The 24,291-nt window shown below is 48.8% G+C and overlaps 1 long non-coding RNA gene across 1 annotated transcript; it reads left to right on the forward strand.

The window, feature by feature from the left end:
* The first annotated feature begins 1,430 nt into the window (after positions 1-1,430).
* LOC141917745 (uncharacterized) lies at positions 1,431-8,833 on the forward strand. Its single transcript, XR_012621429.1, has 3 exons — positions 1,431-1,474; positions 4,322-4,417; positions 8,644-8,833. It is a non-coding gene; the product is annotated as an uncharacterized LOC141917745 (long non-coding RNA).
* The last annotated feature ends 15,458 nt before the right edge of the window (positions 8,834-24,291 follow it).

The following is a 24,291-nucleotide window of genomic DNA, read 5'->3' on the forward strand; positions in this document are numbered from 1 at the left end:
CATATTTCCTTTCTCTCTCTTAGTAACTATATTTTACAATTTACTATGTCCCCTCTCTGTTTTTTCTTCTCTAGACTAAATAACCCCAGGTCCTTCAAGCTTCCTTTTTGGGATATCTTTTAATTTTTCTAAGCACTTTACACACTCTCCTCCAGACTCCCTCTATTACTAGTTCACCACCTTTATTACTAAATCATTATCTAGCATTCATTAGACACTACTTATTCAGGTAAATGCTTTTTATTATAATATCTCTGTTCTTCTCATTATTATGGAATATAATAGCTGTTGTCCAGCCATCTGCCAGCTCTCTATGGGAGGGATGGGTGTGTTAAGAGCAGTTATTCTCAGCACCAAATTGCAATAGGACCATAGGGAGCTTGGGGGCGTTTAACGAGAATCAGTTCAGCGGTTCCCAGACTTCCCAACCACTGCTCAGACATGCTTGAGGACCCTGTTCCCAAAGAGGTGTGAAACATGAACCAGAAATTTGTGGTACCTCTGAGGTTTACATGGTTTTGGGGAACCCCAGACTGGTCCAGTCCCGACTTGCAGGGTCCTGTGGAAAATCAGAGTGAAGTCCCCAGATTTGTGAGATAAGCAACAGCCATCAGTGCACAGCGGGTTTCCGTTTCAGACGGAGGACGTCAGACACCCTGCTAAAATAAAAATGTCCAGCCCTACCCAAACATACGCAGCTAGAAATATTTTTTCCAGTTGAAGACCTGGCCTGGGATCTGTACAATAAAGCAGCAAATTGTTGTGCGTGCACTGCATTTTTTTTCTGCTTGAAAGATGTGTTTTTGGTGGAGATGTCTTCACACATTGCAGAGGTTTTGGTCAAAGAGCTCCATTTACTCTCCTGCAGATTTTAATTCAGGCCATTTGAGACTAAAATACACACTAAAATATATCTAACTGCATCTTCACTAGCATTTAATGGTTTCAGCTCCATCAAGGGTGATGATCCCAAATCCAAATTTATGCGGCTCAGTTTCAATTCCACCATTGCTTAAAGAGGTGGGAGGAGGTAAGGAATAGACATCATTCTGGAGTAGACACACCTCTGCTAACGATGGGCAGAGCAGTGCCAAAGACACCCCAAAGTCCTGCTCTCCGGAGCAAATACATTAGATCTGTGAAGGGGCATCTGATCCCAGGGGAGTTTGGGTCTCTGAGATGCTTAGTCATGTCCTGTGAGCCCATTACTTGAGAGGGAGAAGATGCTCAGGAATTAGGGAAACAGAGGGGGAGCGTGGGGAGTAGAGGGCTGGGGAGGAGGCATGAATTTCCTTGTGGGATCCAGGTAGCTTTGTGTCCTGGTTTAGCTAGGATAGGGTTAAGTTTCCCCAGCAGTGGGGGGGAAGCTCTAGCTGGGTTATTCAATACCATGCTGACGTCACCTCCGGGCGCCGCAGCGTGGGAGCACGGGAGAATCGTGTTTTGTGCCATCGCTCTCCTTACTGCTGTATCGGTACATATTTTGCTCTGTTCATTGTTATCACTGTTACTGCTATTGCTATTGTTGTTGTTTGTTGTGTTGCTGTTGCACTGTTGTATTAAACCTCTCCTTATCTCAGCCCCGGGGCTTTGTATTTCACTCCCTTTGTGGGGGAGGGGCAGCGGCCACGTGGTCTCAGACCCCGGCAGGGGCTAAACCACCACACTTTGTCACTCCTTGCTTCACCTTCCTCCTCTTTTTTCCCCTCTTTCTCCCTCCCTCATGCCAGGTACCTTTGTGAAGTGACCCTTAGACCTAGTTTTAGGTGAGCAAAGCCTCCACCAGACACTGCCAATTAATTATTACTTCCATCTTCCTGCTTCTCAGTCTTGGGAAACTGTTCTGTATTGGGTAATTCCTGGGGGTTTTTGTGTTCACAAATGGACGACAGTCAAAATATAACTTGCCCCAGTCTTAAAAAAACATTTCCTACCAAAACTGCAGGTTGGAGACAAGAGAACCTTTTCGAAAGGGGTCCATGGATGGAGGAATGCTCATGGGGATGTCCCACCTCAGAGGGTTAACCTGTAGGTTAATCTGCATCAGGGCATTAGTATTTGGGAACAAGATTTCACGGTGATGTTAGTGGCCTGGCAAAGGGACATGGCAGAGGCTGGCTGTTATGACACTGAGCACTTCAGCCCTTGGCACAATTTCTATTGGCACCTGTGTCGGGAACCAAGTGTGAGACCTTTGCTCAGCTTCCCATTAACCAGTTAGTTTTAATTAAAGGCATTCACCAGTCAGCTGTCACTGACCAGCTGGGAAACTATATGGGTGGTCCCTAACCATCATGTCCAGCTATTTTTTTTTCACTAATCTGGCCATTTTGGGTATTGCAGAGGAGGGGAGGAGATGGATGCAAAGGGGGTGCTTAGGAAAAGAGGTGTAAGGTTGTGCTGGAGCTTTTGGGAAGGAAAGGGAGGAAAACCCTTATGCTGCAGGGTGCACAGGGATGAAGGACTGAGTGATGCAAAATTCCCCTTAGTCCAGCCTGAACTTGAACCCTCTCCCTGTATATTATTGTGAATGACCAGTTTTGGGTGCGCACACTCAAGAAGGAGGGTGAATGCATCACCCCAATCTACCCCAAGTGCTTTGGTCCTGATGCCACCCAGCTGTCCTAAAGGGATGGGGAGCTTGGGCTCCCCACACCATGCCCACCCACCAGCCACAGGGCTGCAAGTACCACTCCGATGGTGTCCCTGTGAGCCCCCCTGCGCTGTCCCTTGTGAGTTGGGGGGGGGACAGCAGCAGGGTGGCCAGGCTGCCAGCTGGCCCTTATCTCCTTCCTCTGCCTTATCTGCTTCCAGTACAAATTGGATTGCAAACTGGCACCCTGGGAGTGAGGCAAGGAGTTTGAAATGGAGCAGCGGATGGGGGCAGCTGATAACAGCACTTCCTGGAGATGGAGCACTTGGGCAAGGACTCACTCCTAGAAACAGCTCACAGGGATGGCGAAGCTGAGATGGGTGAGATTAAAAAAACCCTCTGCAGCATTGGATTCCTTATCTACCTGCAAAACAGCTGGTGCTGAGATCCTATCTGACATATCAGAGGTGAAACAAAGTGGTGAGAGACCCTGAGGACCTGGGATGAACCTGCAAGGCTGGGGAGGATGGACAGTGCTGGTGGCCAAAGCTGCAGCTGCCATGAACCGGGAGTGAACAGGGCAGCTCGTGCACCAGAAGCAGCACAGGAAAGTGGGTCATGGCTGGAGATCAAGACTTGTCCTAAAAAACACCCCAAGGCAGCAAGGTCAGGTGCCCATGGGGTGATTGATGTGGGTCAAGCTGTGGTGAACACCCCTTGTAAGCAAGCACAGGTACGGTCCCCTGGGACCAGCGATGCAAACACAGGAGGGATTTGCACCAGGGCAACCCACTGCCATGTGCCCTTGTCCCATGCATCGGTTGTCCCACGTGGTGGGGTGAAAATCACCCCCCTGGCAAGACCTTGGGCTGATGTGGGATTGGGGTTTGCACACACAAGGGTGACAGTAAGGGACAGAGGCCACTGGTTGTCCTCTGGAGACCCCGACTGAGCACCCTGGGTGGAAAGTGCAGCTGTGCCCTGCCGTCTGGGCTCCCTTCCAGGCTCATCATGGGACTCCGAGCAAGTCCTCTGGGGCAATCTGATCTGCCAGACGCAGGGCACCTATCCTTCCCTCCCTCCAGCACCTCGGGTTTTCCATGGTTTAAGGTGCCAAAGTTCATTGACAGTCCTGGCGGCTCGGGCACACCCACATCCTGTGCCACCCTTCGTGGGACAACACAGGTCATCCAGCGAGGAAGAAAGAAAACAAGGTGCAATAAGGATAAAGCCATTTTTCACCCCTATATAAAACCTTGGGGAAAAAAAAAATAAAATCACCCTTGACACATCCTATGTAAACTCCAGAGGTTATATCGCTACTAGTAGATGTTAACTGGTTTTATTTCACAGAGCAGTCAGACTTCATGATGAAACTCTGTCTGAAGCTTCACAGAGACAAATGACACATGTTTCCCAGTAGTCCTTGAATGGCTATCAAATGTGTCATAGTTAGGAGCCAGCCTGGAGGGACTTCTTCTCCAGTATCTCCTATTCCAGGAAATGAGTCTGCCCTGTGCATTCCCTAAATTTGTCAGTGATCTAGGAGTCATCTTTGTTAAAATTAGAAGGTCCATTTTGATAAAGTTTCTACAAACTCTTGAGTAAATTTAGGAGGTAAAATAACCAGGCGGTAAAAGCCTCCCATTTGTTCTGGGAAGATATGATCAGCCTGTTGGGAAATGCAACTCACCCAGGAGTGATGCTGTGCCATTTGTCTCTTTACAGCTCTACTAGGGGTCTGATGTGAAGCCTTCACGAGCACATCCTTGTGCTGCTGCTTGCACCAGCTCCCATGGCCCAGAGGGGACCGTCACCCCCCGAGTGAGTTGCACAGCCCCGTACATGCTCTTTGCACCATCCACACACCTTTGCATGCATGCCAGCAGCTTGCACAACCCATGGGGCCAGGGTCGGGGACGTGGAGCACGGCTCTGGCTACCAGGTCCCTTGGCGTGCATCCAGGAAAGCAAATTCATCTCCACTATGGGGTGGCCACATGAAAACTGAGAATTAGGAGTAGCAGCAGGTCCATATGAGCCCCTTGGCGATGCTAGAAGGTTGCCTGGAGGCCCAGCTAGTTGGCACAGGACAAAATTATGCCAAAAAGCCCTTGAAGCATCCCCAGTGCGGAGTACTGTGGTCCTTCTGCACAGCGTGGTTGTGGTGGTTTGACCTTGGCTAAATGCCAGGTACCCATCAAGTCGCTCTATCACTTCCCCCCCCTTCCCCTTTTTTTCTCAACAGGGCAAAGAGGGGAAAGAAAATAAGATAGGAAAAAAACCCAAAAACAACCCTTGTGGGTAAAACAACAGCAGTTTTAATATAAGCAAAGCGAAGCAAAGGTCCACGCGCGGAAGCAAAAAAAGAAAACAGATTTATTCTCTACTTCCCATGAACAGGCGATGTCGGGCCTTCTCAGGAAGCAGGGCTCCAATACGCGTAGTGGTTGCCTCGGAGGACCAAGGGTGACCCCACCCCCTTCCTCCTTTCTCCCAGCTTTATACTGAGCAGACGTCATATGGTCTGGAATATCCCTTTGGTCAGTTCGGGTCAGCTGTCCTGGTTGTGTCCCCTCCCAAGATCTTGCCCACCCCGTCCCACTGTGGGGGGGAAATGTCGGAAAGAGCCTTGGTGCTGTGTAAGCACTACTCAGCAGTAGCCACAACACCAGGGTGCTATCAACACCCTGCCAGCTCCCAACATAAAACACAGCACCATGAGGGCTGCTACAGGGGAAAACCAATTCCAGCTCAGCCAGACCCAGTACAGTGGTACCCACCAAAACCACTCCAGTTTTCCCCTTTGCCTTCCCATCCTGGGCTGGGCTGGGCCAGACCCAGGGCCAAGCTAAGGGTGGCACAGGGAAGGCTTGGTCAGCCCTGCACTATGCCAATCCCAAATATCTGACATGAAATAAATGACTGTAGCAGTATTTGAGCCACCACATCACCATCTCGAACTGGAAATACTGTGAGAAGAGCCTTTCCAAGCAGATGAGGCAGTCAAACTCCAGCAAAATTACAGAAAAAGCAAGTTAAAAAAAATCCAGTGCCCCCCCCCCCCCCTTCCCATGAACTCTTTTGAACTTGGAAAGACCGAAACAAACCAGGGCTGAGTTCAGCCTCAGTTCAAGTCGTAGATAAAGTTCAACCTACTTCTAATTTTATCCCGACAGTTCCCACCAGAAAATAGGCTGTGGTGGAGCGCCGTGAGTGTAAGCCAGCCCTGACCCTCACCCCTCTTCCAGCTTCCCTGGGTGACCCCAAAACCTCCTGCCCATCAGCTACGATGTCCAGGTGGGACAGCGAGCACGAGGCCACATGCCCCAGTCACCCCATGGAAGCATCTCCTGGAGGTGACCATGGTGTATCACCATCCCATGGGGCTGGTTGTTCCCCACCATGTCCAGCCATGGACCACCCTGGGCTGGGTCAGGTCTCCATGTGATGACTGCTGTTGGACTTGCCTTTGTTCAGGGCCTCTCTTTTTTTTTTCATTGCTTCCCTTAGGAGCAGCGCTTTGATCCAGTGCCACAGGGGCAATTAGGTGAAGTGGAAGAGAGGGTACTTAGGGGAGGAACTGGGAGGCAATAGGTTGTGCATGGAGGAATGGGAGAAGCAGGCCATATGAGGCTTCCTGCAACCTCCTTGCAGCATTTCCATGGGTGACATGCGCACGGATGGTGGCAATTGCTGGTAGGATTTTGGGATGCAAACCCAGCACACCCTAGGCAAAGTGTTTGCAAGCAGCAGAAAGTGTTAAAAAGAGAGAAAGCCCTTGTGCAAGGTGCTGGGGGTCTAAATGGGAACTGCAGGGACCAGGGATGGTCACCTGTCTCCAAAAAGGTGAGTGCAGGTGGGGACTGGTACAAGGACAACTTATTATCCCCAAGGAGGAGACATCCTCAGCTGTGGAAAGGGAGCCAAAGTGGCCAAACGTGACAGCACAGAGCTGGAGAGGGGAAGGAGCCCTGTCTACAGACACAGAGGGAGAAAAGGGAAATTTAAGTTACAGGACAGAGAGCAAATGGGGGAAAAAATAGGTAAATTGGGCTGAAAAACAGAACCCAATCAGCAAAGATGGGTTATTTGGGCTTATCCCCCCCCAGGAGAGTGGTGAGCCCCCACAGCACTGCTTTTAAGTGCTCACAGAGGCAACAGAAATGCAATTTTATATAAATAATATCTACAGGAGGATGTGTCCATGCAATGATTGTAAGAACCACTTGCAGTCTCCACACGTAACACAATTCCTCTCCCAAATGCTTCATCATCCCGAAAAAAGAAGACTGCATTTATCTTTAGGGAAACAGCACAAAACCTTATTTTCTAACAAATACACAGCATTTTTTGTGCTTTAAAAGAAGAGCAGGGCAGACCTGTGAACTGGGGTTTGATTTCTCGCATGAGTTGTAAAATACACCCTTAGGGATAGAAGTTACCTTACCTGTAAAACAGTCCATGAACTGGATTTCACAACCTTTGTCATCTTTCTCTCCTCAGAGCAATATTTTACAGCATTTGCCCTCAAACCAGTTTTTCATCAGACGACATGTGTAATTACCACCAGACAGGTTTTTGATAACCCATCTCCTGATGCAGTTTTTCCTCCCACCCTCATGCTGCATAGCTGCTGATTTACCAAATCTGGCCTCTTCCAGACTTGTTTTGAAAGGTGAATTTGAGCTCTTTTGGAGCTCAAAATTTAAAAATATCAAAAAATGTAATTTCAAAATTGATCTCTGAGCTTGAAGGGTGCTCTTCTCGCCCCAGAATGCTGGTGGCATTAACTACCGGGAGATGTAGTGTCAATTCTCTGTCCATGGGATCGATGGATAAGGAGAAATGCCTGGATGTTTCTGTAGGGCTGGGATGGGAGTTTTTGGGAGGGCCAAGTCCCAGCTATGGTCCCTGATTTCCCAGGAGGGTTTGGAGAGGACATGGTAGGTGAAGATGGTCCTGCAAGGCTGCTGGAGGTGATGAACCTCCAGGAGACTGGATGCATCCCATTGCTATGGGCCCTTCTACAATGCATTAAAACACAATGTCCCCTTGGCACCAGTGCTGGGACCTGTTTGGGACAGACTCACCTGCAGTAAGGGAGATCTGCAGCTCTGGGGCATGGCTGGACAGCACACAGGAGATTTCTTCCCTACCCATGATAGGTCAAACCTATAGGAGAACCACTAGGATTCAGGAGATGTTATCAAGGCAGGGAGTAGTAAATGCTGATCAGGATTTCTTTGGGTTTTATCCCATGGACAAAAAAATGCCAATGACAGATAATTTGACTGTGGTTAACGCACGGGACCTGGGGAACCTCCAGCTCAGCCGAAGCCTGACCATGGCATGTCAGGCTGATGCTACTCATGACCCACCTGTGCATGGCACCCTGGCTCCGGCTCCTGCACAGGGGGTTGCTCTGATGCTGGAGCATGGGGCTGTGTGCCAAGAAAGCCCAGGCTCCTGCAGAGCTCACTATTATTATTTTTAAAGTTAAGAGAGAGCTGCTTGTTCCCCATCTCCATGCATAGGACAACAGCCAGAAGGAACTCCTCTCTGGTGCATGCATGAAGAAAAAGCCGATGGGATTTGTCTCTTGGACCAGGTAAGCCTGGGGACCCCACTGGTTCCTCCAAGCATCCCTCAAGTAAAACCCAGGCTTGATGCTGCCTGCAGAAGCATAGAAATGGTCTCCCTAACCACTCATTTGGACTTTGCACAGGTCCTAGATGCCAGGGAATCTCACGGACTGCTTTCTCCACCTCTCACACACATGCAGACACTCATTGCAGTCTAGTTCCTCAGCCAGCTGTATCCACCACATCTCAACCAGTTGCAAATGCACTGATGTGCTCCAGGATCTGGTTTCTTCTCACAGCTTCATCATTAGTGACTCCTGTGGGGTCATCAGCAGCACCAGCAGGGTCTGTGCAGCTCCCTTCCCATCTTGGCTGTGAGGCCACATGTTCATGTCGTGTATTTGGATGTCTAAGAATGACATGTGTGGGGACAGATGTTAAATGCCAATGCACTTCCCTCTGGCAGGGCTGGGAGAAGAGGCACAGAGTCTGAAGAAAGCCCAGGACCACACAACGTGTGGTGGAGGTGATTGCTCCCATCAGACCTTCGCCACCTCCCAGCATCATTTTCCCAAAGTGGAAACTTTTAACAGGAAAACTCTATGGGAAGTTATTGAAAAGGTCTGTGCTAATAAAGTCCAAACACTTTGTTTAAATGTTATTGCTACAGCAACATAACATACATTGAAATGAAATGCTTTGTTTGGTGAAAACCTCAGACTATTTAGGACAGAATGGAATTTTGAAATCTCAACATTCCTCTTGAGAGAGATTTTGCATTTTTTCTCCGTTAACTCTGTGGCATGGCTACGACTGGTGGGAAATGGTTAGCTGGCTTTGACCTGGCATGGGATGAGGCATCGACTTAGCATCCAATGCACTAAGGATTTGTCCTTTGCAACACCACTAACCCCACTCAAAGGCTGCAGCTCTGAGGGGAGTGATGCCTTTTCATGGTGTGGAGGAAGCCAAATCTCCCTAAGAAGGCTCCCTTTCAGTGGCCTGCCCTGGGACCATCCATCTTTGAGACCCTGTGCTCATCTTTAACAGCGAGGATAACTAAAGCAACTCTCCAAGAGTTACAGGCAGTGTCTGCATCCCTGGAAATGTTTAAATCATTGAATTATAGCCCAAGGATGGGATATTTTTTGCAGAAATCTGGCTCTAGGAATTAGTACAGAGAAGTCCCGAGGAGTGGAATAGACATAAAGCTAGGCTCAGTAGTCACATTTATGTAGCCACACAAGTCTCTGGCTTTATAATTAGTGATCACAACATGGGATCCAAAAGAAAGAGGCCATATAGTCCTGTAATGTGCATTATTGTTCTAATATCATTGTTCTTGCACCCCAAGCAATAATCATTTAAACTACAGTTCAGCTTGCAAACATGGCAGCAATGCTGTTACATTAAGTGTGAACATGCTTTGTCACTTTGGATTGATCTTTGTTATCCATTTTGTCACCAGCATGAGCATTTCAAAACTCCGCTCATTATTCAGTATTAGAAGTGGAGTTGCTGGAAGAGGAGAACATCCTGGAACTTTGCAGGTTTGCCATGTTTTAGGAAAGCCAAGCAAACTTACTCTGATTCATGGGGTTTCTTTATTTGCTGCTGTCTGGGTTTTTGGCAGGCACGAGGAATTCACAGAAATATTCCTGCATCTTGAAAGCTTCAGATCTGCAGCATTGCCCATCCATCTGCTCCAAAATCTTGTGTTTACTGCAGATTATTTTCTCATTTAATATATCTCAGTGGGCCCAGGGGCCCAGGGACCATCCCCACTCTTGGCTTGGCTGCTCCCAGCCCAACTCTAGTGTTGATAAGCTCTTTCCAAAGCTGGTCCAGATGCTCACAACCTTGATTTGGTGGAAAAAGCCAAACTCCAGCTCCAGCACACCCTGGAGCTGTAGGGTCTGGCTGTAGGTTGGTGTGGTTGATGGGGACGTTTAGAGATGGATTCTTGGAAAGGGTGGCTTTGGAGAAGAGATTTGGATGGTTTTGTCCCTCATTTACCAGCAGTGATTTGTCTCACTTGCTGCAAAACTTTCTCCCACCCAGTTGATGCAGCAACAGAAATTATGGGAAGGATCCAGGAGTAATTAGAAGTAACACGACAGAACCCGTTCCTACTGGGTCAGCTTTTCAGCGGTAGATGGCACAAACCAGCTTATTGTTTTTCCCTGTGGTATCATCAAAATAACCCAAAGTAACATCTGGTGATTGTCCAAAGGACTAAACAGGGGGTTTATATATTTCTAATTTATAGCCCTATGCAAACATCCAGGAATGACCCCATTGTCCATCACAAGATATTTTGGGGAGGCAATGGGCAATCTGCTCTCTATCACCAGAGGTTTTATGAGCAGGTTGGACAAATTCCCCCAGGAAGGGTGCTGGTGCGGTTGGTCCTGCTTTGGGGCAGAAGGATGGATCAGGTGATGCCCCACATCACAAGTCATGCTGCCTGGTAGATCATGTCATCTACCCTCCATATAAGTACAGAAAAGATCAGGTGTGGGGACAACATTGTCCCCTGGGCAGAGGAACCCAGCCTGGGGGAAATGCAGCAGAAATGGGCTTTCAGGGGAAAATAAAACACAAGGGGTTATGAAAAAGGAAAGCAAGCATCATGGATCAACTCAGTTACATTAAGGACATGGGTCACTCTCCACCACCTGACCTTGGCTATGTCTAATTTACCAGCATGGATAATGCTTATGATGGATGAGACCTCAACTGCAGGCAGAAGAGCAGAAAAAATGAGCTCTTTGGCAAATTGAGTTAAACTCATATAAAATGCTTTGCATGGACTTTAAGGTTAATATCTAGCTTCTAGGAGATGCAAGGAGGAGATGATCATGAAAGTAAGCAGCACAAGTCAGGAAGCATTTAATAAAGCTAAGGCTCTTTCCCTAAGCAGATAGGGGGTTGCATGGAGCACTGGGTGACTTGCACTGGTTGCAAGTGGCCTGCAACTCATTTTAACATCTCATCTGTTTATTCATGGACTTACAGCAATGAGTTGAGGCCCCACCCAGTAGTGGGGATCCCTCTGCCACAGCCCCACCTTCTTCCACCTCTTTTTTATATTTATTTTGCATCTCGGCTGTGTTGCAGTGAGCTCCGAGCACACGTACACTGTCACGTAGGGCATTTCGCAAGAATACTTCTTCAAAAGCAGGAACCGTTTCACCTCCAATTTTCTGGACGGAGCCCAATGACACATGGGCACAAACCGCTCACCTCCAGTGACCTGTGTGGCTTCCCAGGCCAACACACACATTTCAATTAGCCAAAAATTAATTGGCTTGTGTGGCATCGCTGGAGGACATGTTGTGAGCGATCCAGACCAAGGGGCCTCACTGTAACAGCAAGCTGCAGCTGTGTTCAAGGACATAAACAAGGCCGAGACGCCCTGAGAAACTACATTCCTGGCCAAGAGATAAAGATGTTGGAATGTCGAAAACAGGATGCCTACCTGGGGGGAGAGCAGCGCGTGGACACCACACCGGGACCAATCATAGGGGGCAGAAGGGCGCGTGAACAAGTAGCTTTAGCCTATTAGCAATAAGATAGCGGCGCGTGAAGCTTGAGATAGAGTATAAATTGCTGTGTAGCCTTTAATAAAGTGGCATCAACTCGATCACATTGGTCGTCTAAGTTGTGTCCGGGACTTCTGCGTCAGCAAGTGGCACCCGACCAGGGACCCGAGGGAGCCTCATCGAAGATACGCGGGACTCAAGCCCTGGGGAATCGGGACCCTCCCGTCGGTGCTCGCCCGAGCAAGAGAAGACGGCCCAGAGGGGGCAGAAGCAGCCGTAGCAGGCGCTGCCCCGGCGCCTGGGAAGACGCGCGCGCGATCGTCGGGAATCTCGCCCTGATCAGGTGAGCGGCTGGGGAGGAGATGGGGTCCGCGCTGGGTAAAGAAGAAGCGGCAGTGGTTAAGCTCCTCCAACATATACTCTCTGAGAGAGGATTATCTTATCAGGGGAACCTGAGGAGGGTGCTGTTGTGGGCTCGGCAGCACGGACTAATCCCCTCAGTGAGCGCAGCCTTTGAAGCAGCTACTTGGGCGCAGCACTGTGGGACGACATTAGCTCAGGCTCTAAAGACAGTGGGAAACTCTCCACCGTGTGGAGATTGGTCCTAGACACTCTGACAGAACTGAAAGCGGAACGGCAGACCCCCGCCTCCGCTTTCGCTGCCTGGTCAGCAGAGGCCGAACGCGCTGGCGCTCAGGATTCCGCCACTGCTGGGACGTTCGCGGGATCCCTGTTCCCCAAGGCGGCTCCTAAAAGGAGGGACGGGGACGCTGCACGCGCAGCACCCGTGCGGCAGGGAAGGCAAGAGCAAAAGTCAACAGATTCACCACCGCTTGAGTCCCCCCCTCAAGCTCAAAGGACCAATCCCCGGAGCGCCCCGCCCCGCCCCCGCCGCCCCCCGCCGCCGCCTCGCCAGAGGAAGGCGCCGACCCAGCCCTGCCCCCGTCCTCGCCCCCGTCACCCCGACCGGTGCAGGAACAATCTCGTTATGGTTTACAAGATCAGCACTTGCGAGACCTAACGAGAAAATTAGAGCAACTTGAGGTCCGAATGCAGCAAGCGGCTCAGCCCACCCCTACGGCACCGCCTCCACTCTCTGTGTTAACCCCTTCTTTCGCAACACGGGGAGGGGGGGGGGTGGTCAGAGGGAAACGGTGGCGATCGGGCCGCTGCCATCGTCGGCTCAAATGGGAGGGGGGCACTGGGAGGCGCGGGTGGTAATGCTAATCCGGCACATCGATGGCGGGGAGTTACTCGGGATGCGATAATTGAGGGGCAGTTTAACGAGCTGGGACCAATGGCGTTCCCGGTAACAGTAACCCCACAGGGCAATGAGTGGGAGGCCTGAGACTGGAAAGTGATGGGGATGTGCTGGGTTACGGAATTAGTATATGGTGAAAATGAGTTAAAATCACCATGTACTGGTTCAGTAATTCAACTTCCCAGCAGCCACACCCTGTCAGCAAGGAGATCCTCTATATGGGGTGCAAGCACAAATGCTGATGGGTGCAGGCCGTTTTGCTAGCCCCGACTGCCAAGTTAGATTTCAACCAGAAGTGTTACGGTTAACCCAAGAATTGGCCTTAAAAACGATTTTAGCCGTACATGATGAAAAAGCAGCACCAGCATTTACAGGAGTAAGACAGGGGCCCACGGAGCCCTATCCAAAATTTATTGCTAGACTACATGCCGCTATTGATGGTAATCCTGAGGCTTGGGGGGCTTGGGACTTTCTTAGTTTTCTCATTAACATTACTTATGATGGTGCTGATGGGAGGGCTGAGAAAGTCTTCAGTCTCTTAACCGCCTGCGGCCGAGACCAGCACCGCACTCTCGGCACCCCCCCCCCGCCAAAAGCGGCAGTTTTTACAGAAGGGGCTGACACACCACATAATCAATAAGCAATAGTTTAATAGTTTTATATATTCTTAACACTGTTTTGATGTTTGCAGCATTTATCATTTTATGTTGTGTGAGCAATAAGTGTAAGAGGCCTCTTTGTGTGATTGTTTTCCGTGTGCGAGACGCAGCCCAGCGGCAGCTGCGGAGTGCGGAGTTCTCTGACAGAGCGTCCTAGTGCCCGCTGGGTCATCGGTGCTGCCTGTTTGTTCGGGCTCAGTGTTTGAAGTGTCATAGGTGAAATATCTCCTCTAGCAGGAGGCAGTAATTCTGTGTTAATTGTTGTCTTGAATTTAGGTGCACACTCTGTGGGGAGAGTGCACCCTTGTACCATCTAGCTGAGAAGGGTATTGTCATAAAAATCATCTACAACCTTACAGGGGTTGTTCGTTTTACCAGAGGTCAAACTTACTCAGCTTGTTTATTTTACTACAGCTGGGGTGACTCAGGATTTGGACCAGCACATACCCCTCAAACATTTTGAGCTCAGATAGGGAGACAAAGTCGACCTCTGGTAAAATGTGCCCTCACTAAAGCCGAAGAATCTGTTGAACTGACAGGCATTTTAGATACTGGTGCGGATGTGACTGTAATGTCTGCAACCAGATTTGCTGTTAGCTCGGGTAACTCGAGTGCTTTTCGGGGTTGGTGGTCATGCTGTAACATTTCAAACCAAATACCTCATTCAGGTAAGGGGCCCAGAAAACTGGGTAGCAAATATTCATCCATTTATATTGGAAACCCCCACTACATCATGGGGTCGTGACTGTATGGCTCAATGGGAAACTCAGATCAAATTTGTCTTAATTGCCACTGCAGCACAACCCACCCCTAAACCCACCCTGAAACTAACCTGGAAAACAGAATCACCTGTGTGGGTGGGTCAGTGGCCCTTGCCAATGGAACAGTTGTGCCACCTGAATGATTTAATTCATGAACAGTTAAGTGCAGGACATATCATACCTACCAGTCCTTGGAACCCCCTGGTGTTTGTTATATCAAATAAAAGTGGTAAATGGTGACTTTTACATGATCTTTGTACCGGGTCTGGCTGAGCTGGAATTGGTTTTCCCCTGTAGCAGCCCTCATGGTGCTGTGTTTTATGTTGGGAGCTGGCAGGGTGTTGATAGCACCCTGGTGTTGTGGCTACTGCTGAGTAGTGCTTACACAGCACCAAGGCTCTTTCCGACATTTCCCCCCCACACACATTGGGACGGGGTGGGCAAGATCTTGGGAGGGGACACAACCAGGACAGCTGACCCGAACTGACCAAAGGGATATTCCAGACCATATGACGTCTGCTCAGTATAAAGCTGGGAGAAAGGAGGAAGGGGGTGGGGTCACCCTTGGTCCTCCGAGGCAACCACTACGCGTATTGGAGCCCTGCTTCCTGAGAAGGCCCGACATCGCCTGTTCATGGGAAGTAGAGAATAAATCTGTTTTGTTTTTTTTGCTTCTGCGCGCGGACCTTTGCTTCGCTTTGCTTATATTAAAACTGCTGTTGTTTTACCCACAAGGGTTGTTTTGTTTTCCTATCTTATTTTCTTTCCCCTCTTTGCCCTGTTGAGAAAAAAAAGGGGAAGGGGGGGAAGAGATAGAGCGACTTGGTGGGTACCTGGCATTTAGCCAAGGTCAAACCACCACAGTCTTTTTCAGCGCCCAACGTGGGGCGGGACAACGGCAGTTTTATATTAATTGTGCTATAGCTATAGCAGTTAGTAAGCGACAAGCTCTTGTGCTGGTCACGGGTTTGTTTATTGCTCTGCTTATCTTTATTTTGCTAAGCTCGGGAACATGCTGGAAGAAATTGGGAACATCATGAGTGGTTTTATTCTGCAGGCTCCTGAGGTACTTATTAATCCTTATGTTAGCTCTTTGATACTGTTCATTAATGCTGTTCGCCTATTGTGGGTTGTGTGGAGCTCGGTAGGTTTTTGGTGTAAGAGAAAGCAAATTTTGGGTGAGAGAATACCAAATTGTGCCCTGAGGTGGCCTGTCCCTGGGTGGCAGGGGGAGTGGAAGGATTTGGGCAGATTCCTAGGACGGTTATCACCTCCTGTAGCCTGGGATCTTACCCCTGAACAGGCAAGCAACCCCACAAAACTGACACAACACCTGATAGAAGGGTGCCTTGTCTATCCCGATGAAAATCAGCAACTCCTAGCGCTGTACTGGGGCCTGGCCTGTGCTTATCGAGCTGCAGTTCAGTGCTCTCAAAGGACTGTGGTGGAGATGGGAACTCAAACAATAACAACAACAGCAGAGATTGCCCCAGTAGTAAAAAAGAAACAGTGGACAAGGAGAACAACAGGCCCATACCCTCGATTAATAAGGGACGAGAAAGAAGAGGAAGAAGCGGGTCCTTCAGCAAAGGGGTCAGAAGAGGGAATAACAGAACTCAAACAGGAGGCAGAAACTACCCGGTCCCTGACATCATCAGAACTGCGAGATCTGCGGAAAGACTATAGCCGCCAGCCGGGTGAGCGGATTGCTGCCTGGCTGCTTCAATGCTGCGATAATGGGGCTGATGCTCAGCAGCTGGAAGGTAAGGAAGCCCAACAGCTGGGTTCCCTTGCTAGAGATCGAGGAATTGAAAGGGGAATTGGAAAAGAAACAGGAATTTGCAGTCTGTGGAGACGGCTCCTTTCAAGTGTTAAAGCAAGATATCCTTTCAAGGAAGATCTTACGGACAACTCCCCAGGGAAGTGGGCTACTGCGGATGAAGGTGTCCAGTACCTGAGAGAACTAGCAGTGCTGGAAGTCATCTATAGTGATCCAGAGAATGATGAAGCCCCTAAAAATCCAGAGGATGTCCTGTGCACATGGGCCATGTGGAGGAAGGTGATTAAAGGTGCACCATCCTCGTATTCTGCTGGCTTGGCTGCGATGTACTATCCAGAAATGGATGTGGGAGAAGGACTAAGATGTACACCAATTGTAGAGGCAGTCTCTTCCTGGCTTCAGAACTTTGAAGAGAGATTTGGTACCTCCTCATCTCTACGGGCGAGTGCCTTAGATGTCAGGAGCACCCCAAGAAATCAGTTCTCTTCCACCCCAGTCAGAGGGAAAGGGAACCCCAGGCGCATGACACGTGGCGAACTTTGGTTCTTCCTGCGTGACCAGGGGGAGGACATGAGGAAGTGGGATGGTCAACTCACCTTTAAGTTGGAAGCTCGTGTACAGGAATTGCGAGGAAAGACCCCTGCCAAGAAGAAGACATCCAAGAAGGTTGTTAATGTAGCTGGTGTGAAACCACAAGAAAGTAATCGGCGATCTCCCAGATACAGGAAGACTAAGATCAACTCCCTTGACCCTGATGAAGGAATCTCCGGCCTGGCACGGCAAGGGTCAGACAGTGAATACTCTGACCAAGAACGGGAATAGAGGGCCCCTGCCTCCAGCCAGGAGGAGGAAAGGGATGATCGGGTGTATTGGACAGTGTGGATTCGATGGCCTGGCACAACAAATCCACAGAAGTACCAGGCTTTAATCGATACCGGGACACAGTGTACATTAATGCCATCAAGTTATAGAGGGGCAGAACCTATCTGGATCTCAGGAGTGACAGGCGGATGTCAAGAACTGTCAGTACTGGAGGCCGAGGTTAGCTTGACTGGGGACAAGTGGGAAAAACATCCCATTGTAACTGGCCCAGAAGCCCCTTGTATCTTGGGCATTGACTACCTCAAGAGGGGGTATTTCAAAGACCCAAAAGGATACCAATGGGCTTTTGGTGTGGCCAGTGTGAACACAGAGAAGGTCAATCAGTTGTCTAATCTGCCTGGCCTCTCAGAAGATCCTTTTGTTGTAGGACTGTTGCGAGTTAAAGAACAACAGGTGCCAATTGCTACGAGGACCGTGCACCGACGGCAGTATCGCACGAACCGAGACTCTCTGGCTCCCATCCAAGAACTGATCCGTCAACTGGAGAGCCAAGGTGTCATCAGTAAGACACATTCGCCTTTTAATAGCCCAATATGGCCGGTGTGAAAGTCTGACGGAGGGTGGAGGTTGACAGTAGAATATCGTGGCCTGAACGAAGTGACGCCACCGCTGAGTGCTGCTGTACCAGATATGTTAGAGCTCCAATATGAACTGGAGTCAAAGGCAGCCAAGTGGTACGCCACAATCGACATCGCCAATGCATTCTTTTCAATTCCTTTGGCAGAAGAGTGCAGGCCACAGTTTGCTTTCACGTGGAGGGGTGTCCAATATACCCGGAATCGCCTGCCCCAGGGGTGGAAGCACAGCCCCACTATTTGTCATGGACTAATTCAAACTGCACTGGAAAAGGGTGATGCCCCTGAACATCTACAGTACATCGATGACATCATTGTGTGGGGCAACAAGGCAGAAGAAGTGTTCAAGAAAGGACAAAAAGTAATTGAGATTCTTCTGAGAGCTGGGTTTGCCATAAAGAAAAGCAAGGTCAAGGGACCAGCACAGGAGATTCAGTTCTTGGGAATAAAATGGCAAGATGGACACCGTCATGTGCCTATGGAGGTTGTCAACAAGATAGCAGCTATGTCTCCACCGACCAACAAGAAGGAAACACAAGCTTTCTTAGGACTTGTGGGATTTTGGAGGATGCACATTCCAGGTTACAGTCAGCTGGTGAGCCCTCTCTATCAAGTAACCCGAAAGAAGAACAATTTTGAGTGGGGTCTTGAGCAACAACAAGCCTTTGAGCACATCAAACAGGAGATAGCTCGGGCGGTAGCTCTTGGGCCTGTTTGGACAGGACCAGCTGTGCAAAATGTACTTTACACAGCAACTGGGGAGCATGGCCTCACATGGAGCCTCTGGCAGAAGATACCAGGTGAAACTCGGGGTCGACCATTAGGATTTTGGAGCTGGGGATATGGAGGATCAGAAGCCCACTACACTCCAACTGAAAAGGAGATAATGGCAGCATATGAGGGGATTTGAGCCACTTCCGAAGTTGTTGGTACAGAAGCACAGCTCCTCTTGGCACCGCGATTGCCTGTACTACATTGGATGTTCAAAGGAAACATCCCTTCTACACACCATGCAACCAGTGCTACCTGGAGTAAATGGGTAGCGTTAATCACGCAACGAGCTCGACTGGGAAAACCCAACCGTCCAGGGATCCTGGAAGAGCTCATGGACTGGCCAGAAGGTAGAGATTTTGGAGCACTGCCTGAGGAGGTGGCTCGTGCCCAAGAGGCACTGCCATATAACGAGTTACCAGAAGATGAAAGGCAGTATGCTCTGTTTACTGATGGATCCTGTCGTGTGGTAGGAAACCATCAAAAGTGGAAAGCTGCTGTGTGGAGTCCCACAAGACAAGTCGTTGAGGCCACTGAAGGAGAGGGCGAGTCAAGTCAGTTTGCAGAAGTAAAAGCGATCCAACTAGCCCTGAAGATTGCTGAACGAGAAAAGTGGCCAGTACTGTGTCTCTACACTGACTCCTGGATGGTGGCTAACGCCCTGTGGGGGTGGCTACAGGAGTGGAAGAAGACCAATTGGCAGCGCAGAGGTAAACCCATCTGGGCTGCTGCATTGTGGCAGGACATCGCTGCCCGAGTGGAAAACGTGGCTCTAAAGGTACGTCATGTAGATGCCCACGTGCCCAAAAGCTGCGCCACCGAAGAACATCAAAACAATGAGCAAGTAGACAAGGCTGCCAAAATTGAAGTAGCTCAGCTGGACCTGGACTGGGAGCGCAAGGGTGAGCTATTTGTAGCTCGATGGGCCCATGAAACATCCGGGCATCTCGGGAGAGATGCAACGTACAGATGGGCTCGTGATCGAGGGGTGGACCTGACCATGGAGGCCATCTCACAGGTCACTCATGAATGTGAAACATGTGCTGCAATCAAGCGAGCCACACGAGTAAAGTCTCCCTGGAACAGAGGGCGATGGCTGAGTTTTCGATATGGTGAGGCCTGGCAAATTGACTATATTGGACCACTGCCACGAACACGCCAAGGCAAGCGCTACATACTCACTATGGTGGAAGCAACTACTGGTTGGCTTGAGACGTACCCTGTAAATCATGCCACTGCCCGAAATACCATCTTAGGTCTTGAAAGGCAAATTTTATGGCGACATGGTACTCCTGAAAGAATCGAATCAGACAACGGGACCCATTTTCGAAATTATCTCATAAACTCCTGGGCAAAGAAACATGGCATTGAGTGGGTGTATCACATCCCTTATTACCCACAAGCGTCTGGAAAGATTGAAAGATACAATGGACTGTTGAAGACTATGTTGAGAGCATTGGACAATGGGGGATGGAAGCACTGGGATATAAATTTAGCAGAAGCCACTTGGCTAATTAACACCAGAGGATCTGTTAACCGTCCTGGTCCTGCCCAAACCAAACCCCTTCATACTGTGGGAGGAGATAAGGTCCCTGTAGTACACACAGGGAAATGGCTGGGGAAGGCAGTGTGGATTGCTCCTCCCTTGGGAAAAGGCAAGCCCACTCGTGGGATTGTTTTTGCTCAGGGACCTGGATGTACTTGGTGGGTAATGCGGGAGAATGGGGCTACTCAGTGTGTGCCTCAAGGAGATTTAACCTTGGGGGGGAAATAATCTGTGAGCTGAGTTGTATGTTGCAGGAAGTGATGGAGGAAGTAGGAACGACGAAGAGTGAACCAGATACGTGCGATGATGACCCAAACCTAGCCGGTGCTGGAGTCCAACAGTCAAACATACTGCTCCTGTCCTGAACATCCATCTTGACAGATGGCAGCCAAGTCACCGAACATCTGGAGGAGTGAAGAAAGCTTACGGAATGGATAAATGAGTGTTATGTGGGTCCTGGGCATGACGTAAATGGTATGGAATAAGGGGTGGAGACTGTACTGGGTCTGGCTGAGCCGGAATTGGTTTTCCCCTGTAGCAGCCCTCATGGTGCTGTGTTTTATGTTGGGAGCTGGCAGGGTGTTGATAGCACCCTGGTGTTGTGGCTACTGCTGAGTAGTGCTTACACAGCACCAAGGCTCTTTCTGACATTTCCCCCCCACAGTGGGACGGGGTGGGCAAGATCTTGGGAGGGGACACAACCAGGACAGCTGACCCGAACTGACCAAAGGGATATTCCAGACCATATGACGTCTGCTCAGTATAAAGCTGGGAGAAAGGAGGAAGGGGGTGGGGTCACCCTTGGTCCTCCGAGGCAACCACTACGCGTATTGGAGCCCTGCTTCCTGAGAAGGCCCGACATCGCCTGTTCATGGGAAGTAGAGAATAAATCTGTTTTCTTTTTTTTGCTTCCGTGCGCGGACCTTTGCTTCGCTTTGCTTATATTAAAACTGCTGTTGTTTTACCCACAGGGGTTGTTTTGTTTTCCTATCTTATTTTCTTTCCCCTATTTGCCCTGTTGAGAAAAAAAGGGAAGGGGGGGAAGTAATAGAGCGACTTGGTGGGTACCTGGCATTTAGCCAAGGTCAAACCACCACAATCTCCAACACATTGATTCCCCTAAACTGGCATTTTCTAATAATTGATCTGAAAGATTTATTTTTTCTCCATTCCCTTGCATCCGGATGATGCATCTAAATTTCCCTTTTCTGTTCCCAGTATTAATGTTAGTTAACCTGCAAGACGGTACCACTGGGTTGTTTTACCATAAGCATAAAAAAGTCCCACGATGTGTCAGTGGTTTGTTGCAAAGGCTTTGAGCCCTGTTAGAATGCAGGTCCCCCAAGCTGTTATCTATCATTATATGGATGACATCCTTATAGCAGCAGAAACACAGGAGATCATGGAAAAGCCTCTTGCTTTACCCAAAGACCCAGTATCTCAAATGGATTGACAAATAGCACCTGAAAAGGTACAGCGATCATCACCGTGGCAGTACCTGGGGTGGAGAATTTGTGAACAGACCATTGTCCCACAACAGGTTAAACTTAAAACTGATGTTAAGACTTTGAATGATTTACAGAAACTGTTATGAACCATAAATTGGATACAGCTGTTGTTGGGCCTAACTAATGATGATCTGCATAGCTTGCTTTATATTTTGCGAAGAGATCCTTCACTGACATCACCCAGAGTACTTACAGAGAAAGCAAAAACAAGATCTCCACCGTGCAGCTAATGCCATCTCAGAAACACAGCAAGCACGGCTTTCACATGCAATTTTTCCACCAAAATGCCCGGGCAATACAAAACCAGTTTTCTTTATCAAGGCCTCAGGCTGAAGACATCATTGCGACTTGCCCTGAATGCCAGAAGGACTCTCTCTCTTCAACAGCCAGTGGTGTCAACCCTCGGGGACTCACTCCTCAGAATTATGGCAATCTGACATCACTCCGACGTCACTCCCTTTGCTGCATTTGGATTGTTAAAATAGGTGCCGTCCTTATTGCACCACTTCTCATCACAGATACCAGATCAACAAGAAGTCCAGGGCAAGACTCAAGTCCTGGAAAGTGTAACTGGGAAGGACCACATCCTTTAATAACCTGGGGAAGAGGTTATACTTGTGTTTTCACAGGTCACAATCCCGGTGGTTACCAGCAAGGTGTGTGCAACCACACCTGAGGCGTTAGTGCAGCTTTTGGTGGACACTCAGGAGCCGGCTGTGGGTGCTGTGGATGCCCCTGTGCCGACAGTTTGCGGTCTCTTCGGCTGATCATTTAAGCAGAATGTAGGGGTAATGCTTGCTGCTGCAATAGGACAAAATACACTATCTCTGTCCTTAATCACACTACAGTTGCCAACTCTTTTAAGAGAAAATGCTAACGGTACTTGCAACTCCTTGATGAAACATATAGGCTTACTAGTCACTAGTGAAATATGTAGCTTAGACAAAATATACTTATTAATAAGGATGAAATGCTATAAGAATGTGTGTATTCAACTTTCTTTCTTTAGCCATATTAAGAATTAGGAACTCAAGTGTTTAACCTTATTAGAAACTCCCTTGGTTTTCCCCCTTGAGTGGTGGCCAGGCTCTGGGTGGAACCCAACAGGAGGATGAAATCAGATGTTTCCGCTCAAAGAAAATTGCCAGTTATTTTGGCCTGTTGATTTGGAGGCTGGACCTGCTTGCAGCGATGTTGGATGCCTCACCTACGGATGGACGCATCGCGTAGGATTTCCGGTTTGCGAGGAAGGGCACTCTAAATTCTCGCTGCATCCAGGGTTCCCCAGCAATTGCGGATCTGAATGTTAGTACCCTATTAAGTGAGTGTGCTATTCCGTATTTTCCTTACTGTTTATTTTTGTAGTATTTAGTCATATCCCTTAGTTATGGGTACTGAAATTAGCCTACTCTTTTTTACCTAATAACTGTAACTGCTGTATTGTTTCTAGCATTCTGTGAAACTATTTTAAGTATGCTGTGTTTTCTGAAGTTTGCCTAACCCTTAATTGATAAAGCCTCGAAATAAGTCTTGCAGGTGCAGCTGCAAAACAAAGAAAGGGGAGATGTGGGAGGCATTGGCCTGTCAGCCTTACACAGCCTCTGAGCAATAGCTAGGCTTTGATGAAGAACAGGCCTTGGAAGATAGATAAGAAACTGCTGAGTTGTGCCAAGGGGGCAGGGAAAAACAGCGGACAGCTGTAACACTGAACTGTGAAAAAGCACTAAGCTGTGAGAAGTTACCATCGCGGTAGGGCGGAATGGGCCGGGGAATATGGGGAATTAGTTCAATTGACCCGTGAAACTGATAATGGACCAGCCTATACCTCTCAAAAATTTGCTCTCTTTTGTCAACTCTGGGGTACACGTCACATCACAGCTATACCACATTCCCCCATGGGGCAAGCCATAGTGGAGAGAGGGCATCAAAACTTTAAAAGCGCTTTTGCAAAAACAAAAAGGGGGAGAGGTCTTGGCTGCTGCAGAACCACTCGCAAAAGCGGTGTATGTGTTAAATTACTTACGGCTCACAGGTGATAGGGAGGAACCACCAGTAGTAATACATAGTATGGGTCTGAAATCTGATATAAGCCGGTGTGGAGATGGTGCTTTTGCTCAGTACAAAGATGTTGCTACAGGAGAGGGGAAAGGACCTGCAGAACTAACAATGACGGGTCGAGGCTATGCCTGCGTTATTACCGATACCGGCACTAGATGGGTTCCGAGTCGATGGGTGCGACCCTGGAAGAAGGAAGTTAAGAAAGATGAAACAGAAACCGAATGAGATATTAACTTGGAGCAAGGGTTATGTTTGTGTCTTCACAGATGCCGGCTCTCGCTGGGTTCCTGCTCGGTGTGTTCGGCCTGTATTGGAACCTGCCTCAGGGTGAAGGATGGGTGGTCTCACAACCAAACGCCACCGCAAGCCCTGAAAATCCGTTCTCTACATGCTTGGTAGAAATACCTGTGGATACATGGCTGAACCCACTGCAGTTTTGGCTTGGCAAACAAACTAATGCTACTTCTTTGGCTTTAAGTGGTCTTTTAACTGATGTTGATAGTGTCAGACATGCTACGTTACAAAATAGAGCTGCGATTGACTTTTGCTTCTAGCGCAAGGACATGGTTGTGCTGAATTTGGAGGAATGTGTTGTATGAATCTATCCGATCATTCAGAATCTGTTTTTAAAAGCATTCAGCAATTGAAGGATGGAGTCAAACGCTTAACAGAAGATGATGGCTTGGACTGGCTGACAAGGATGTTTAAAGGTTGGGGATTATCTGGTGGGTTGATAACATTAGTCAAAACTGTAGGGGTAGTCCTTTT

This window comes from Strix aluco, chromosome W (genome assembly GCF_031877795.1).
Source record: "Strix aluco isolate bStrAlu1 chromosome W, bStrAlu1.hap1, whole genome shotgun sequence".
Taxonomy (NCBI): domain Eukaryota; kingdom Metazoa; phylum Chordata; class Aves; order Strigiformes; family Strigidae; genus Strix; species Strix aluco.